This window comes from Tasmannia lanceolata, unplaced genomic scaffold, assembly GCF_043159265.1.
Source record: "Tasmannia lanceolata isolate RefF3 unplaced genomic scaffold, GAP_Taslan_0.1 ptg000037l, whole genome shotgun sequence".
Lineage (NCBI taxonomy): Eukaryota > Viridiplantae > Streptophyta > Magnoliopsida > Canellales > Winteraceae > Tasmannia > Tasmannia lanceolata.
This window is the reverse complement of record NW_027518714.1, coordinates 40,191,211-40,209,343: the sequence shown is the minus strand read 5'-3', so window position 1 is coordinate 40,209,343 and position 18,133 is coordinate 40,191,211. Positions and strand designations below refer to the sequence as shown.

General features: G+C 39.3%; 1 protein-coding gene across 6 annotated transcripts in view; it reads right to left on the bottom strand.

The window, feature by feature from the left end:
- The window catches only part of URE (urease), a 146,843-nt gene extending 129,121 nt beyond the window's left edge, over positions 1–17,722 (bottom strand). For 4 of the 6 annotated variants that reach the window (XM_077370548.1, XM_077370554.1, XM_077370551.1 and 1 more), the window contains exons 1-2: positions 17,571–17,722; positions 17,114–17,197 (exon numbers count right to left, since the gene is read on the bottom strand). The gene's annotated coding sequence lies outside the window, so the exon portion shown is untranslated. Of the gene's footprint in view, positions 1–17,113; positions 17,198–17,430; positions 17,481–17,516 lie in introns of all 6 variants that reach the window. The other 2 variants (XM_077370550.1, XM_077370549.1) reach the window with 2 other exon arrangements.
- Between the last annotated feature and the right edge of the window lie 411 nt (positions 17,723–18,133).

The window sequence follows — 18,133 nt, the reverse complement described above, 5'->3', positions numbered from 1 at the left end:
TACCTCGACACGCATTGAAGATTGGAGGACAAGTCACAAAAGCCAAGACAAAGTTCAAGATGTTCATTCAAGCTGAAGAAGTCCAAGGAAGTGCAAAGAGCAAAGACATTCCAAGAAGACTCAAGGTTCTTACTTTTATAATGTATTTGTAGTCCTCTTGATTTTATGTTTAAATGCACCTTCAAAAGGTATTCAAAATGGTTTTCATACATAAGTTTTTATATCTTTGAAAACCATACACACACCCAAAAATGTGTTTGAAAGCCTAGAATTTAAGCCCAATACCAAAGCCCAAAGCCCCTGGAATTTGAAGTTTAAAATGAAATTTTACTTAGGGCCGGTCGACTGGGCTATGCCGGGCGACCGCGGGATGCTACCTGGAAGTCCAGGGCATCTCGAAATTTATCAGGTCGGTCGACCGGGGTAATCCAGGCGACCGCGGATATGTTTTCTGGAAATCTAGAAAACATCCAGGTTGGGCTTGGAGGTCGACCGCCATAGGTCTGGTCGACCGCCGTAGGTCCGGTTGACCGCCATAGGTTCGGTCGACCGCGATAGTATTTTTGAGCCGAAAATTATTTTCAAACAGGTAGCCCTCGTATGGCGACCGCCCTAGGGCCGGTCGACCGCGCCGGTATGAAATTTGAAATTCAAACTAAGAGCCCGATAAGGGCGGGCGACCACCGTGCCTAGGTCGATCGTCGCGACAAGGAAATAGATTCGTTGGGGCTTTGACAGGTTGACTTTTTCAACCCTGTAATTTACAGTTTTACCCCCAACGGTCATATTTCCTTGTGGGCTATATATACACTATCAAAACCTTTCTAAACAACATTTTGGTAAGATTACATCCTATCTTCTTAAACCGAAACTTTTATATGAAAGGTTAAAACCTCTTTGAACTTGTATTTGTACGTTCTATCAAGAGATACTCCATAGGCTTTACATTTTATCTTCCTTTGAGTGTTTATGAGCTTTCAAAGTTGTAATCAGCCTATCTAAGAGGCAAAGAAAGTTATTTTCTTTTATTTCTTCATTTGTTTGTGAGGGTCTCCGATTCGGCCCATTAAGAAAGGTGAATCATTGTAAGAGGGACGTGCCCTCGCAAGGCTTTGTGTGAAAATGGTACGATCCCTTTGAAGGAGAAGTTGGTGTGCGGTTTTGAGATTCGCCGTTGAAGAATCTTATTGGTTTAGTGGAGATCTCAAGGAGGAAAACTTGGAAGAGTGGAGTAGGTCAAGTTGTGACCGAACCACTATAATACTTGTGCCTTGTGGATGCTTTCTTATCTCATTCTCTTTGCACTTTGGTGGTTGGTAATTTCTAACCTTCACTTGTGTTTATGTTTCATTGAACAAGGGTTAGAGTATATAAGCATAAAGTCATATATAATCCCTATCCTACTTTATAATTATTGATTGATAAAGGGTTAAACTTGTTAAGGCTTCATGGGTAAATTGATTCTAATAATCCACTTAATTAAGCCCCAAATTTTTAATTAGCCAATTCACCCCCCTCTTGGATTGTCACCTTGTATTTCAAAAATACAGGAGGGCATTAATCTTTCAGCCTAAGAAACTTCACTCCGTTACGGTCTGCATCTAGCAGAGGCATGACCTGCTGGAGGAGAAACATAGGTGGAATGTCTTCCCCTTTCCATGGGCAGGTTCTCATAGAGAGAAAGTCAGCAGACGGGTTTCCTTCCCGCCATATGTGAGATATTCTCCATGATTCGAGAGACTGAAGGATTCCAAAATCTAATTTACCAGCTGGTGTGCCTTCCAGGGAATGTTGACTTGGTTAGTGATGATGTCGATAGCAGTTTTGGAATCCACCTCAACCTAGAGATGATCAATGCCTTTGTCTTTCGCGAGGAGGATGCCTTGATGCATTGCCATAAGCTCGAGGAGATAAATTTTCGTCGGCTTCACATCTGTAGAGAACATTGCAAGCACCATTCCACTACCATTGTGTAAAACACCTCCAAGACCAGCGCCATCTTCTTCAAGGGAAGCATCAGTGTTCAGTTTTAGTTCCTCTGAATTTGGTTTAACCCAGGAACAATATCCCTCTGATTTTAGAAGGGGTTGAAACTTGTACGCAAAGAGGTTGGCAGTATAGACATTTTCTGGTGTAGGGTTGTCCACTAGTTTCAGGCCATTAATTCTCTCCTTCACTTCGCTGAGGATTTCTTTTTGAAACAGCGTCTTGTGCTTCTGATGGTTATCAAAACATCGTGCATTTCTCTCCCTCCAGATGTGATAAACTACAGCTTGAAAGCAAAGCTTTAGAGAAAAAGGCTGAACCTTGATCTGATCCTTTGAATCAGGAGAGAAATCCGTTGTACTTTCCAACAACGTATGATTTCTTTTGCTGGGTAACGGCGTAGCTAGGGAAAGGATGGCGTAGCTAGGGAAATGAGTCTTTCTTTTCCGAACTTCCCCTGTAGGGAGGAAAGGAAGAAGAATCGAACTTTACTGAAACAAACGCTTTCGATTTATTTTAGCTAAATCGAACCCTAGAAGATGAGTTTGAATGTATTTGTTCAAAATCAGTGTTCCCTGCCCCTGGTTTTCAATCATGGTCTAGAGACCCTTTAGATTGTTTGAAGTGTTGATACATTTTGTTTTAGATCAAAAGAGTGCTTCGCTTGATCTCTTCAAAAGTATACCTTGCCAACAACTAAGTCGCCCTTTGCAGGTATTCGACTTAGCAGACCGTTTGTACCCTAAATTTGGCTAGAAACGTGTATACAGGTATTTGTTTCTACGGGTATGGTGACCTTAAATTTTGCCTAAGTCCCTTTTCAGGTTCTCGACTTAGTGGATCTTCTGATATTCTTGTTCTGAATTTTGGGAAGTTTTGCATGACGTGACCGAACCTGCATTCAACAGGTTGCCTACGTACCCCAATGAAGGTTGGGATTAGGTCCGCATCGTTTGAGGCTTTCTGCTGAGAATTTCTAGGTGAGGGGTTTATTGGTTTTACCAATGGTGATCGAACCTGAAATGATCAGGCTGCCTGTGTACCCCAAGAACAGGTTGGGATCAAGTCCGTGTAGTTCAAGGTTTTCTGTTGGGATACTATTAAGGGGATAATTTGGCTTTGCCAAATGTGACCGAACCTGATTTTTGTCAGGCTGCCTACATACCCCAAGGAAAGATTGGGATCAGGTTCATGTAGTTCAAGGCTTTTCTGTGGGGAAAAGGATCGAAGAGGGTGAAGCGAATGACTTTTCTACGGGGACTAGGGGGCAAGATAAGATATCTTGAATGATTTTTGTTGGCTTTGCCAAAGGGTGACCGAACCTGGATTCGTCAGGCTGCCTACGTACCCCGAAGAGGTTGGGATCAGGTCCGCGTAGTTCGAGTCTGAAGGCACTTTCAAAAGATATTTGAATTTTTGTGGGTGAGTCATTTTAGGCTCTAATAGGTGCACGAGTGCATTTGACACCTATGAATAATATCTTTTAAGTTGGTCGAGGTTGGTTGACTCTAACATTCTTTCTCCATTATGGTCAAGAAGTCTGACGGCTTTTCCGGACAGGATTTCATCGACGATGTAAGGGCCAGACCAGTTAGGTCTGAATTTTCCCCTAGGATCGAAGACAGGAGCTCGGCATTCTCTAAGCACCATATCTCCTTCTCTGAGTTCTCTGACTCGAACTTTCTTATTGAAAGCTCTTTCGTTTGGGCATTGGTAGCCTTGTACATGGTGTGCTGCTTTCAGCCTTTTCTCATCCATCATGCATAACTCTTCATAACGAATGGGGGCCCATTCAGATTCTGGTAGGTTGGTTTCCATAAGGATTCTGAGTGACTTGATCTTCAATTCAATGAGTCGGACAGCTTCCATGCCATATGTAAGTAAATACGGAGTAGCCCCTGTAGAGGTACAGACAGACGTTCTGTATGCCCATAATGCAAATGGGAGTTTGTTTGACCAATCACGGTATGACTGAGTCATTTTTTGAAGAATCGTCTTCATATTTTTTGCTACTTCGACATCTCCATTAGCCTGAGGCCGATACAGATACAACTTATGGTGTTTAATTATGAATTCTTCACACAAACGGGCTACTTCCTTCTTAAAGTGGGAACCGTTGTCTGATATCAATTCATGAGGGACTCCATACCTGCAGATGATGTTGGCCCTGATAAACTTGGTGACTGACGCCGATGATATCGAAGAATAGGACTAAGCTTCAATCCATTTCGTGAAGTAGTCTATTGCAACGAGTATGTACTCATGTCCGCTGGAGTATTTCAGAGAAATCTTACCAATGATATCAATTCCCCATACTGAGAAAAGCCATGGAGATGTGAGGGAATGGAGTTCTGAGGGTGGTACATGTATCAGATTAGCATGAATCTGACACAAGTGACACTTTTTGACAAATGTGAAGCAATCTACTTCGAGGGTAGTCCAAAAGTAACCCAAGCGAAGAATTTTTCGGGCCAACATCTTGCCGTTCGTATGAGGACAACAAACACCGGAGTGAACATCTTCTAAGATTTCTACGGCTCTGCCTTCAATGAGATAAAGGAGTTGATTTCCGTCAAAGGATCTACGGTAGAGGTCTCCTCCACAAATGACATATCTGGATGCCAATTTCTGCAGCGCTCTTTTCTCCTTGGACGAAGCTTCTGCAGGATGTCCTTTGCTGGAGATAAGGTTTTTGATATCGAAATACCAGGGTTTTCCATCTGGACACCTAGCTGCTATCTCAATTACATGTACATGCGCTGGGATGACATGTTGCTTTATTGCCAAAGGACAAACCTTTGCACCAACTGGGATATCAACCATGGATGCAAGTGTGGCTAAAGCATCAGCAAACCTATTCCTCAATCTGGAGGTATAAGTAAAGCTGATAGAGTGGAAACTCTTCATGAGATTAGAAAGATAAGTGTGATACGGAATCAACTTTTCTTCCTTTGTTTGCCATTTTCCATTTGTCTGACAAATGATTAGGAGGGAGTCTCCGTATACTTCAAGGTCTTGTACCTCAAATGACAGGGTTACTTCGAGACCAGCTATGAAAAATCTAATTTGATAGAAATTGGTATGTTCTCGTCTCGAGGTGAGACGAGAACAACACCAACTCCTCTGCCCCTTGAGTTTGATGCTTCATCGAAGTACATGGTCCATGTGGTGTTGCTGGATGCATCTCTGATTGTCATGATCCCGTCATCTGGAAATTCACGATTCAACTTTGTATCTTCATGTATACACCTAATTTTGTCAAGGTGGAGGTTTTAAAATTTGGGGGTGACGTTTCGCTCACTCTTTATAAAACGGACAAGAACTATCTCATCCCACCGAATTTTGAAACGAGATTTCTTTCCGCTGAAGGAGAATTTGGAGACCTCCGAGTGGAAGAAATTTCACCACTTTTGGACTAAAACTGAGAGAGTTATGGACGTTTTAATTTTGGGTGACGTTTCAAACACTCATTATAAAACGGACCAAAACTCTCTCGCCCCACCGAATTTTGAAACGATTTTACTTTCCCCTTAAAGTGAATTTGAAGACCTCTGATTGGTTGAAATTTCACCACTTTTAGACTTTAAATGAGAGAGTTATAGAGGTTATGATTTTGGGGGTGACGTTTTGCAAACTATTTATAAAAACGACCAGAAATCTCTATTCCCACAGAATTTTGAAACGAGATTTCTTTCCCCAGAAAGAGAATTTGAAGACCTCTGAGTGATAGAAATTTCACCATTTTTGGACTTAAAATGAGAGAGTTACGGAGGTTTTAATTTTAGGTGACGTTTCGCACTCTTTATAAAACGGATCAGAACTCTCACATCCCACCGAATTTTGAAACGACATTTCTTTCCCCAGAAAGAGAATTTGAAGACCTCCGAGTGGTAGAAAGTTCACCCCTTTTTTACTAGGTGGTTTTGATTTTGGGTGACGTTTCGCACACTCTTTATAAAGCGCACAAGAACTCTCTCATCCCACCGAATTTTGAAACCAGATTTCGTTCCCTTAAAGAAAATTTGAAGACTTCTGATTGGTAGAAATGTCACCCCTTTTGGACTTAAAATGAGGGAGTTATGGAGGTCTTATGGGGGTTTGGTTTCGCACACTCTTTATAAAACGGACCAGAACTATCTCATCCCACCGAAATTTGAAACAAGATTTCTTTCCCCAGAAAGAGAAGTTGAAGACATCCGAGTGGTAGTTCACCACTTTTGGACTTAAAATGACAGAGTTATGGAGGTTCTAATTTTGGGAGACGTTTCGCACACTCTTTATAAAGCGGACAAGATATCTCCCATCCCACCGAATTTTAAAATGAGATTTTTTCCCTTAAAAAGATTTTGAAGACCTCCGACTGGTAGAAATTTCACCACATTTGGACTTAAAATGAGAGAGTTATTGACGTTTTAATTTGGGTGGCATTTCACACACTCAATATAAAACGAACCAGAAATCTCTCGTCCCACCGAATTTTGAAACGAGATTACTTTCCCCTTAAAGAAAATTTGAAGACCTCCGATTGGAAGAAATTTCACCACTTTTGGACTTAAAATGAGAGTCATAGAGGTTTTAAATTAGGCAGTGTCGTTTCGCACACTCTTTATAAAACTGACCAGGTGTCTCTCTTACCACCGAATTTTGAAATGAGATTTCTTTCCTCTGAAAGAGACTTTGAAGGCCTCCGAGTGGTAGAAATTTCACCACTATTCACCAAAACCTCCATTTTCATTTTAGGTGACGTTTTGCACTCTTTATAAAACGGATCAGAAGTCTCTCATCCCCTCGAATTTTGAAACGACATTTCTTTCCCTAGAAAGAGAATTTGAAGACCTCGGAGTGGTAGAAAATTCACCCCTTTTTGACTTGGTGGTTTTAATTTTAGGTGACGTTTCGCATACTCTTTATAAAGCGGACAAGAAATCTCTCATCCCACCGAATTTTGAAACGAGATTTCATTCCCTTAAAGAAAATTTGAAGACCTCAAATTGGTAGAAAAGTCACCACTTTTGGACTTACAATGAGATAGTTATGGAGGTTTTAATTATGGGTGTGACATTTCGCACACTCTTTATAAAACGGACCAGAACTATCTCATCCCACCGAATTTTGAAACGAGATTTCTTTCCCCTGAAGGAGAATTTGAAGACCTTCGAGTGGAAGAAATTTCACCACTTTTGGACTAAAACTGAGAGAGTTTTGGAGGTTCTAATTTTGGGTGACGTTTTGCACACTCTTTATAAAACGACAGGAACTCTCTTATCCCAAGGAATTTTGAAACGAGATTTCATTCCCCTTAAAGAGAATTTGAAGACCTCCGATTGGTAGAAATTTCACCACTTTTGGAATTAAAATGAGACAGATGTAGAGGTTTTAATTTTGGGGGTGACGATTCGCACACTCTTCATAAAACGGATCAGAACTACCTCATCCCACCGAATTTTGATATGAGATTTCTTTCCCCTGAAGGAGAATTTGAAGACCTCCGAGTGGTAGAAATTTCACACTTTTGGACATAAAATGAGAGAGTTATGGACGTTTTAATTTTGGGTGACGTTTCAAACACTCATTATAAAACGGACCAGAACTCTCTCGTCCCACCGAATTTTGAAACAAGATTACTTTCCCCTTAAAGTGAATTTGAAGACCTCTGATTGGTTGAAATTTCACCACTTTTGGACTTATGAGAGAGTTATGGAGGTTTTAAATTCGGCAGTGTCGTTTCGCACTCTTTATAAAACTGACCAAGACTCTCTCTTCCCACCGAATTTTGAAACAAGATTTCTTTCATCTGAAAGAGAATTTGAAGGCCTCCGAGTGGTATAAATTTAACCACTATCCACCAAAACCTCCATTTTCATTTTAGGTGACGTTTTGCACTCTTTATAAAACGGATTAGAACTCTCTCATCTCCTCGAATTTTGAAACGACATTTCTATCCCTAGAAAGAGAATTCGAAGACCTCCGAGTGGTAGAAAATTCACCCCTTTTTTACTTGGTGGTTTTAATTTTGGGTGACGTTTCGCACACTGTTTATAAAGCGGACAAGAAATCTCTCATCCCACCGAATTTTGAACAAGATTTCATTCCTTTAAAGAAAATTTGAAGACCTCAAATTGGTACAAATGTCACCACTTTTGGACTTAGAATGAGAGAGTATGGAGGTTTTAATTATGGGTGTGACATTTCGCACACTCTTTATAAAACGGACCAAAACTATCTCATCCCACCGAATTTTGAAACAAGATTTCTTACCCCAAAAAGAGAATTTGTAGACCTCTGAATGGTAGAAAGTTCACCACTTTTGGACTTAAAATGAGAGAGTTATGGAGATTTTAATTTTGGGTGACGTTTCACACACTCTCTATAAAGTGGACATGAACTCTCTCATCCCTCCGTATTTTGAAACGAGATTTCTTTCCCTTAAAAAGATTTTCTAGACCTCCGATTGGTAGAAATTTCTCTCCATTTGGACTTAAAAAGAAAGAGGTATTGAGGTTTTAAATTTGGGTGACGTTTCACACACCCTTTTTGAAACGGACTAGAACTCTCTCATCCCACCGAATTTTGAAACGAGATTTTTTTCCCTTAAAGAGAATTTGAAGACCTCCGATTGGCAGAAATTTCACCACTTTTGGACATGAAATAAGAGACTTATGGAGGTTTTAAAATTTGGGGGTGACGTTTCGCTCACTCTTTATAAAACGGACCAGAACTATCTCACCCCACGGAATTTTGAAACGAGATTTCTTTCCCCTAAGGAGAATTTGAAGACCTTCGACTGGAAGAAATTTCACCACTTTTGGACTAAAACTGAGAGAGTTTTGGAGGTTTTAATTTTGGGTGACGTTTCGCACACTCTTTATAAACGACGGGGACTCTCTTATCCCAAGAAATTTTGAAACGAGATTTCATTCCCCTTAAAGAGAATTTGAAGACCTCCGATTGGTAGAAATTTAACCACTTTTGGACGTAAAATGAGACAGTTGTAGAGGTTTTAATTTTGGGGGTGACGTTTCGCACTCTTTATAAAGCGGACTAGAACTCTCTCATCCCTCCGAATTTTGAAACGAGATTTCTTTCCCTTAAAAAGATTTTGAAGACCTCCGATTGGTAGAAATTTCACGACATTTGGACTTAAAATGAGAGAGTTATTGAGGTTTTAATTTTGGGTGACGTTTCGCACACCCTTTACGAAACGGATTAGAACTCACCCATCCCACCGAATTTTGAAAACTAATTTCTTTCCCCTTAAAGAGAATTTGAAGACCTCCGATTGGTGGAACTTTGACCACTTTTGGACTTAAAATGAGAGAGTTATGGAGGTTTTAATTTTGGGGGTGACATTTCGCACAGTCTTTATAAAACGGACCAGAACTATCTCATTCCACCGAATTTTGAAATGAGAATTCTTTCCCCTGAAGGAGAATTTGAAGACCTCCGAGTGGAAGAAATTTCACCACTTTTGGACTAAAAATGAGAGAGTTTTGGAGGTTTTAATTTTGTGTGATGTGTCGGACACTCTTTATAAAAGGGACAAGAACTCTCTCATCCCAAGGAATTTTGAGACGAGATTTCTTTCCCCTTAAAGAGAATTTGAAGACCTCCGATTGGTAGAAATTTCAGCACTTTTGGACTTAAAATGACACAGTTGTAGAGGTTTTCATTTTGGGGATGACGTTTCACACACTCTATACGAAACAGATCAGAACTCTCTCATCCCACCGAATTTTGAAACGACATTTCTTTCCCCAGAAAGAGAAGTTGAAGACCTCCGAGTGGTAGAAAGTTCACCCCATTTTGACGTGGTGGTTTTAATTTTGGGTGACGTTTCGCACACTCTTTATAAAGCGGACAAGAACTCTCTCCTCCCAACGAATTTTGAAACGAGATTTCTTTCCCTTAAAGAAAATTTGAAGACCTCTGATTTGTTGAAATGTCACCACTTCTGGACTTAAAATTAGAGAGTTATGGAGGTTTTAATTATGTGGGTGACATTTTGCACACTCTTTAAAAAACGGACGAGAACTATCTCATCCCACCGAATTTTGAAACAAGATTTCTTTCCCCAGAAAGAGAAATTTAAGACCTCCGAGTGGTAGAAAGTTCGCCACGTTTAGACTTAAAATGAGAGACTTATGGAGGTTTTAATTTTGGGAGACGTTTCGCACACTCTTTATGAAGCGGAAAAGAACTCTCTCATCCCTCCGAATTTTGAAACGTGATTTCTTTCCCCTAAATATATTTTGAAGATCTACAATTGGTAGAAATTTCACAACATTTGGACTTAAAATGAGAGAGTTATTGAGGTTTAAATTTTGGGTGAAGTTTCGCACACCCTTTATGAAACGGACTAGAACTCTCTCATCCCATCAAATTTTGAAACGAGATTTCTTTCCCCTTAAAGACAATTTGAAGACCTCCAATTGGTAGAAATCTCACCACTTTTGGACTTAAAATGCGAGAGTTATATAGGTTTTAATTTGGTGGGTGACGTTTCGCACACTCTTTATAAAACGAACCAGAACTATCTCATCCCACTAAACTTTGAAATGAAATTTCTTTCCCCTGAATGAGAATTTGAAGACCTCCGAGTGGCAGAAATTTCACCACTTTTGGACTTAAAATGAGAGAGTTACGGAGGTTTTCATTTTAGGTGACGTTTTCCACTCTTTATAAAACGGATCAGAACTCTCTCATCCCACCGAATTTTAAAACGACATTTCTTTCCCCAGGAAGAGAATTTGAAGACGTCCGAGTGGTAGAAAGTTCACCACTTTTGGAGTTAGGTTTTAATTTTTGCTGACGTTTCGCACACCCTTTATGAAATTGACCAGATCTCTCTAATCCCACCGAATTATGAAATGGCATTTGTTTCCCCTTGAAGAGAATTTGTAGACCTCCGAGTGGTAGAAATTTCACAATATTGGACTTAAAATGAGAGAGTTATGGAGGTTCTAATTTTGGGGTGACGTTTCGCACACTCTTCATAAAATGGACCAGAACTTTCTCTTCCCACCGAATTTTGAAATGAGATTTCTTTCCCCTGAAAGAGAATTTGAAGGCTTCCGAGTGGTAGAAATTTCACCACTTTTGAACTTAAAATGAGAGAGTTACAAAGGTTTTAACTTTAGGTGGCGTTTCACACTCTATATAAAACAGATCAGAACTCTCTCATCCCACTGAATTTTGAAACTACATTTCTTTCCCCATAAAGAGAAATTGAAGACCTCCGAGTGATAGAAAGTTCACCACTTTTGGACTTAAAATGAGAGAGTTATGGAGGTTTTAATTTTGGGTGACGTTTCACACACTCATTATAAAGCGGGCAGGAACTCTCTCATCCCACCGAATTTTGAAACGAGATTTCTTTCCCTTTGAAGGATTTTGAAGACCTCCGATTGGTAGAAATTTCACCACATTTTGACTTAAAATGAAGGAGTTATTGAGGTTTTAATTTTGGGTGATGTTTCGCACACCCTTTATGAAACGGACTAGAACTCTCGCATCCCACCGAATTTTGAAACGAGATTTATTTCCCCTTAAAGAGAATTTGAAGACCTCCGATTGTTAGAAATTCACCACTTTTGGACTTAAAATGAGAGAGTTATCGAGGTTTAAATTTTGGGGGTGACTTTTCGCACTCTTTATAGAACGGACCAGAAGTATCTCATCTCACCGAATTTTGAAACGAAATTTCTTTCCCCTAAAGGAGAATTTGAAGACCTCCGAGTGGTACAAATTTCACCACTTTTGGACTAAAAATGAGAGAGTTACGGAGGTTTTAATTTTAGGTGACGTTTCGCACTCTTTATAAAACAGATCAGAACTCTCTCATCCCACCGAATTTTGAAATGACATTTCTTTCCTCAGAAAGGGAATTTGAAGACGTCCGAGTGGTAGAAAGTTCACCACTTTTGGACTTAAAATTAGAGCGTTATGGAGGTTTTAATTTTTGAAACCGTTTCGCACACCCTTTATGAAACGAACCAGATCTCTCTAATCCCACTGAATTATGAAATGGCATTTATTTCCCCTGGATGAGAATTTGAAGACCCCCGAGTGGTAGAAATTTCACACTTTTCTATTTAAAATAAGAGAGTTGGGGAGCTTTTAATTTTGGGGTGACGTTTCGCACACTCTTTATAAAACGGACCAGAACTTTCTCTTCCCACCGAATTTTGAAACGAGATTTCTTTCCCCCGAAAGAGAATTTGAAGACCGCCGAGTGGTAGAAATTTCACCACTTTTGGATTAAAATGCGAGGGTTACGGAGGTTTTCATTTTCGGTGACGTTTCATACTCTTTATAAAACTGATCAGAACTCTCTCATCCCCCCCCCCCTCCCCGAATTTTGAAACGACATTTGGGGAAAGAGAATTTGAAGACCTCCGATTGGTAGAAAGTTCACCCCTTTTTTACTTAGTGGTTTTAATTTTGGGTGACGTTTCGCACACTCTTTATAAAGCGGACAAGAACTCTCTCATCATACCGAATTTTGAAACGAGATTTCCTTCCCTTATAGAAAATTTGAAGACCTCTGATTCGTTGAAATGTCACCACTTCTGGACTTAAAATGAGAGAGTTATGGAGGTGTTAATTATGGGGGTGAGATTTTGCACACTCTTTAAAAAATGGACGACAACTATCTCATCCCACCGAATTTTGAAACAAGATTTCTTTCTTCAAAAAGAGAATTTGAAGACCTCCGAGTGGTAGAAAGCTCGCGAGGTTTGGACTTAAAATGTGAGACATATGGAGGTTTTAATTTTGGGAGACGATTCGCACACACTTTATGAAGCGGACAAGAACTCTCTCATCGCTCCGAATTTTGAAACATGATTTCTTTCCCTTAAAAATATTATGAAGGCCTCCGATTGGTAGAAATATCACACCATTTGGACTTAAAATGATAGAGTTATTGAGGTTTAAATTTTGGGTGACGTTTCGCACGCCCTCTCTATGAAACGAACTAGAAGTCTCTCATCCCACCGAATTTTGAAACGAAATTTATTTCCCCATAAAGGGAATTTGAAGACCTCCGATTGGTAGAAATTTCACCACATTTGGACTTAAAATGAGAGAGTTGTGCAGGTTTTAATTTTGGGGGTGGCGTTTCGCACATTCTTTACAAAACAGACCAGAACTATCTCATCCCACCAAATTTTGAAATGAAATTTCTTTCCCATGAAGGAGAATTAGAAGACCTCCGAGTGGTAGAAATTTCACCACTTTTGGACTTAAAATGAGAGAGTTACAGAGGTTTTCATTTTAGGTGACGTTTCGCACTCTTTATGAAACGGATCAGAACTCTCTCATCCCACAAAATTTTGAAACGACATTTCTTTCCCTAGAAAGAGAATTTGAAGATGTCCGAGTGGGAGAAAGTTCACCACTTTAGGACTTAAAATGAGGGAGTTATGGAGGTTTTAATTTCTGGTGACGTTTCGGACGCCCTTTATGAAACCGGACAAAATCTCTCTAATCCCACCGAATTATGAAATGGTATTTATTTCCCCTGGAAGGGAATTTGAAGACCTCAGAGTGGTAGCAATTTCACACTTTTGGACTTAAAATGAGAGAGTTATGGAGGTTTTAATTTTGGGGTGACGTTTCGCACTCTTTATAAAACGGACCAGAACTTTCTCTTCCCACCGAATTTTGAAACGAGATTTCTTTCCCGAATTTGAACACCTCCGAGTGGTAGAAATTCCACCACTTTTGGACTTAAAATGAGAGAGTTACGGAGGTTTTCATTTTAGGTGACGTTTTGCACTCTTTATAAAACTGATCAGAACTCTCTCACACCCTCTGAATTTTGAAACGACATTTCCTTCCCCAGAAAGAGAATTTCAAGACCTCCGAGTGGTAGAAAGGTCACCCCTTTTTGACTTGGTGGTTTTAATTTTGGGTGACGTTTCGCACACTCTTTATAGAGGGGACAAGAACTCTCTCATCCCAACGAATTTTGAAACGACATTTCTTTCCCCAGAAAGAGAATTTGAAGACGTCCGAGTGGTAGAAATTTCACCATTTTGAACTAAAAATGAGAGTTTTGGAGGTTTTAATTTTGGGTTATGTTTCGCACACACTTTATAAAAGGTACAGGAACTTTCTCATCCCAAGGAATTTTGAAACGAGATTTCTTTCCCCTTAAAGAGAATTTGAAGACCTCCGATTGGTAGAAATCTCCAAGAAGAAAGGGAAAGGGGATTTGATTTTGTAAGTTTAAACCAAGGTTGCTTCTAAGGAATTTTCTTTTTTTTAAAGAGAAACTTCAAATACATTTTGTCTTTTAAATTCAATGTGTTGCTTTATTATTCAATAAATCAATGAACTTTTAAGCTGTAAATTATCCAGTTTTCTAGATAAGTGTAAGCCCAAGGGTTCCCATGGGTTCAATCATTCATCTTTACCTTCTTGTTTTGATGCTAGCAAACCTAAATTGATTAGTCTTTATGGACTAACGTGCTGTCTTTGAGTGTTGTGTCTTAGACAGGAACTTGACATGTCATATTGCCATTACACAACTCAACACAACACATGGCTTGAGGAACAACATCCACAATGGACCAAAGAGTTTGCACATACATTGGAGACATCATCCGTGGAAGATATTCAAGTCAAAGAGCTCAAGTTGAAGATCCCACAAGTTGCCTAGCAAAGTGTCAGTAGAAGCTTGGAGATGAACCAGCCTTGGTGACCACCTCATGCAACATAGAAGATGTTCGAAGAATGGAGGAAGTCACAAGGGCCAAAGCAAGTCGAAGAGTTAACACTCACAAGTCAGAGATGTCCAAGAAAGTGCGGAGGAGCCAAGCAATCCAAGAAGACTCAAGGTTATACATTTTTGGATTGTATTTGGAGTCCTCTTGTTTTAAATGAATTTGCACTTTGAAAGGTTTGCAAATGATTTTCATAATTAAATTTAACATCTTTGAAAACCATCAAAACTCCCCAAAATATGTTAGAAAATCTTGGACAAAAGCCCAAAGACCATGGCCCAAGTCCCTGAAATTTTATATTTAAAACTGAGATTTCAAAGCAGAGTCGGTCGACCGGGGTTCCCCGGGCAACCGCGGTAAGGTGGCTGGAAATCCAGCACCTACCGAATCTTAGCGGGCCGGTCGACCGGGGATTCCCGGCCGACCGCGGATGTGTTTCTAGAAACTCAGAAACAATCCAGCTTGCTCGGGCTGGTCGACCGCCATAGGGCCGGGCGACCAAGGATAGGGATCTGGACAAAAATAAAAATGTCCAGGTTGCTCTCGGCGGGCGACCGCTACAAGCTCGGTCGACCGATGCAATAAGAAATTCAAAATAAGAGAGAGAGCGCCCGATAGGGCGGGCGACCGCGAAACCTCAGTCGACCGCGCCGGTATCGAAAAGTAGTCGTTGGGGCTCAAACGACTAGATTTGTCTAAGCCAGTTATTTACGTTTTTACCCCCAAACGGTCATATCTTTGTATGGGCTACTTATACCCTATCCAAAACTATCAAAAGAGCCTTTTGAAAGATTATTTTTCAATCCATTTGAGCTTACACTTTCACATCAAAGGTTTTTCCTCTTTGAGCTTTGATTTTGCAAATCTACATTTATCAAGAGGATCTCCATATGGCTTTTACATTTTATCAATTCTTTGGAGAGATTATGAGCTAGCACTTTTGTATCAAGCCTAATAAAGAGGCTACGAGTGTTTTCCATTTGTTGTTTTTCACTTGTATTGAGGGTTTTCGATTCGGCCCGCTAAGAAAGGAGAATCAACTTTATGAAGAGGGTTTTCGCTTCGGCCTTTGAAGGAGAAGCTTGATTGTAAGAGGGTCTTCGATTCGGCCCTGTAACAAAGAAGAATCCGAAGCAAAGAGGGTTTGTCCCCTCGGAGGCGGAGAAGGTGTTTTGTAAAGCTCGAAGATTCGAGGTGTGGAATCTCATCATTAGTGGAGTGCCCAAGGAGTAAAACTTAGAAGAGTGGAGTAGGTATTTTTGATAGACCGAACCACTATAAAAATCTTGTGTCTCCTCATTGTTGTGTGCCTCTTCTTCTCCCCTTCTTCTCACTTAGTGATTGGTAAGCTCTTTCCCTTTTGTATTTAATTTTAATCTATATTAACAAGGGTTAGATAGAAACAACTTAAAATTGGCAAATTGATTCTAATCTTCCAACTAATTAAGCCAAAAATTTTAATTAACCAATTCACCCCCACTCTTGGGTTGCCACACTTGCATTTCAATAAGCTTCCTAACTATTGAAATTTTAAAAAAAAAAACCTTAGCTGCATAATTTTTCATTATGAGCAGCATGGCTATTCAATGAGTAAAAATCTCTAAAAATATAGAACATAATTAAAGAAAATATCAATCGAAGGACAATAAGGAGTGTCTATCAAAACTGATTCCAACTACAACAGATCAATCAACCAAAATTCATACCAAAATGAAACTTTGCTTTCGGAAAAAGATTTAAAAGCCAGGACAAATCGACATAAAAGGAATTCAATCTACTAATTTCATGCTCTGTTTAGTTCAAAAAATGAGAGGCCATCTCAAATTCAAATAATTCAACTTATACTTTCATATAAACCGAATTTTAAATATGAATTCAAACCTTATAAAAACCCACACAGTTCACAAGATGACCTTAGTAACCATGACCGGGAACCTGTACCTCAGGACAGTTCCTCTAGATCTAAAGCCAAACGTAGAGCGCAAGCCATGAAACCACTTTAGTAATCACAGATGCACAAGTCGAAAAAATGCAAATAACAGCCACAGATCTTACTATTAGTTATCCTCCAAATTATGTTTACAATTTCCAAAGTATAAAATATAACAAGACACACCTCTAGGCAGCAAAATTGAACCGACTCATGTAAAAAAAATCTTTATAATTATATAAGACATAAATTCAATAACATGCTATTTAAGACCTAAAGACTACTTCTACAAATCACAGAATCCAAGCAAAAGAGAGGCAATGATCAGAATCAAATTCCATTATACGTCAGCTTATTCCGAAAATCATTTACTAACAACCAAGCAATCCAAAGTCTAATTATGCGTTAAACACCATTTTATCAAGAAGATCATGATAAAAAGAACTTTAAAAGAAGATTTGGATATTACCTAGGTGTGCCAAACTGATTTAGACTCTCCTTGCTTTCTTCTTTTCTTTAAACTTCATTTGACAGCCATTATTGCGTAGGAATCCTAAATTTACAAAAAAAAACCCAAGAAGTATGATTAGAATTGTACTGATTTGCAGAAATAGATCGGATCTAGGCAAGATAAACTCAAATATCTAGTTTGGATGTTCAGATCTATGATTTCAACAACACATTTTAGGTTTCATGGTAACAGATCTAGGGCTCTAAGAAACTTTAAGCTAAGGTTTGGTAAAAAAACAAAGACGAATAGAAGGCATACATCAGCTAGAGCCTTACTGGATCTCAGCCTAAGTTTTTTTTTTTTTGACCAAAGAAGAAAGCTTCGGCTAAAAGAAATGGAGTTTGAAGTTAGGGTTTCTAGCCTGAAATGAGAAGAGAAAATGAATCAATTGCAACAGTAGAGTGGCAAAACGAACTAGAAAAAGCTTATCGGGGCATAGCCGGAGCTCCAATGGATCCGGCCGGAGAAGATGACCGAAATAGAAGGGATATGAATTAGGGTTTTAAAAAAAACCCTCTCTCTCTCTCCACTCTCTCTTGAACGAAAAAGAGGAAAATGAATTTTTTTAACGAGTCCTTGGACCCCTCTTACATAGGTAAATGGAATATTTAAGCCTTATTTTCTACTTAGACAACCCTCCTCCTAGATAATTCACTCCCCTGTACTTATTCAACAAACCATAAGTGATGTTATTTTATCTTTTCTCAAGGCAACAACAACATGGATTACTCACTCCCTTGCTTAAGATAATATACTATGCCTTTTCCTTCCTAAGCAACTCCAAATTAGATGAATCACCCTCCTTTTATTAATGATAAAAACACAAACTTGCACAAATTAGCTCATCTTTTAGGCAATTTTATCGAATTTTCCTTAAACTCTACAGGGACCTACTTAGGACACTAAACTATCCTATGGCTGATTTTGGGACACTACTTCACTAGTTTAATAGGTTTTATATCAAAATAATAGTTTAAG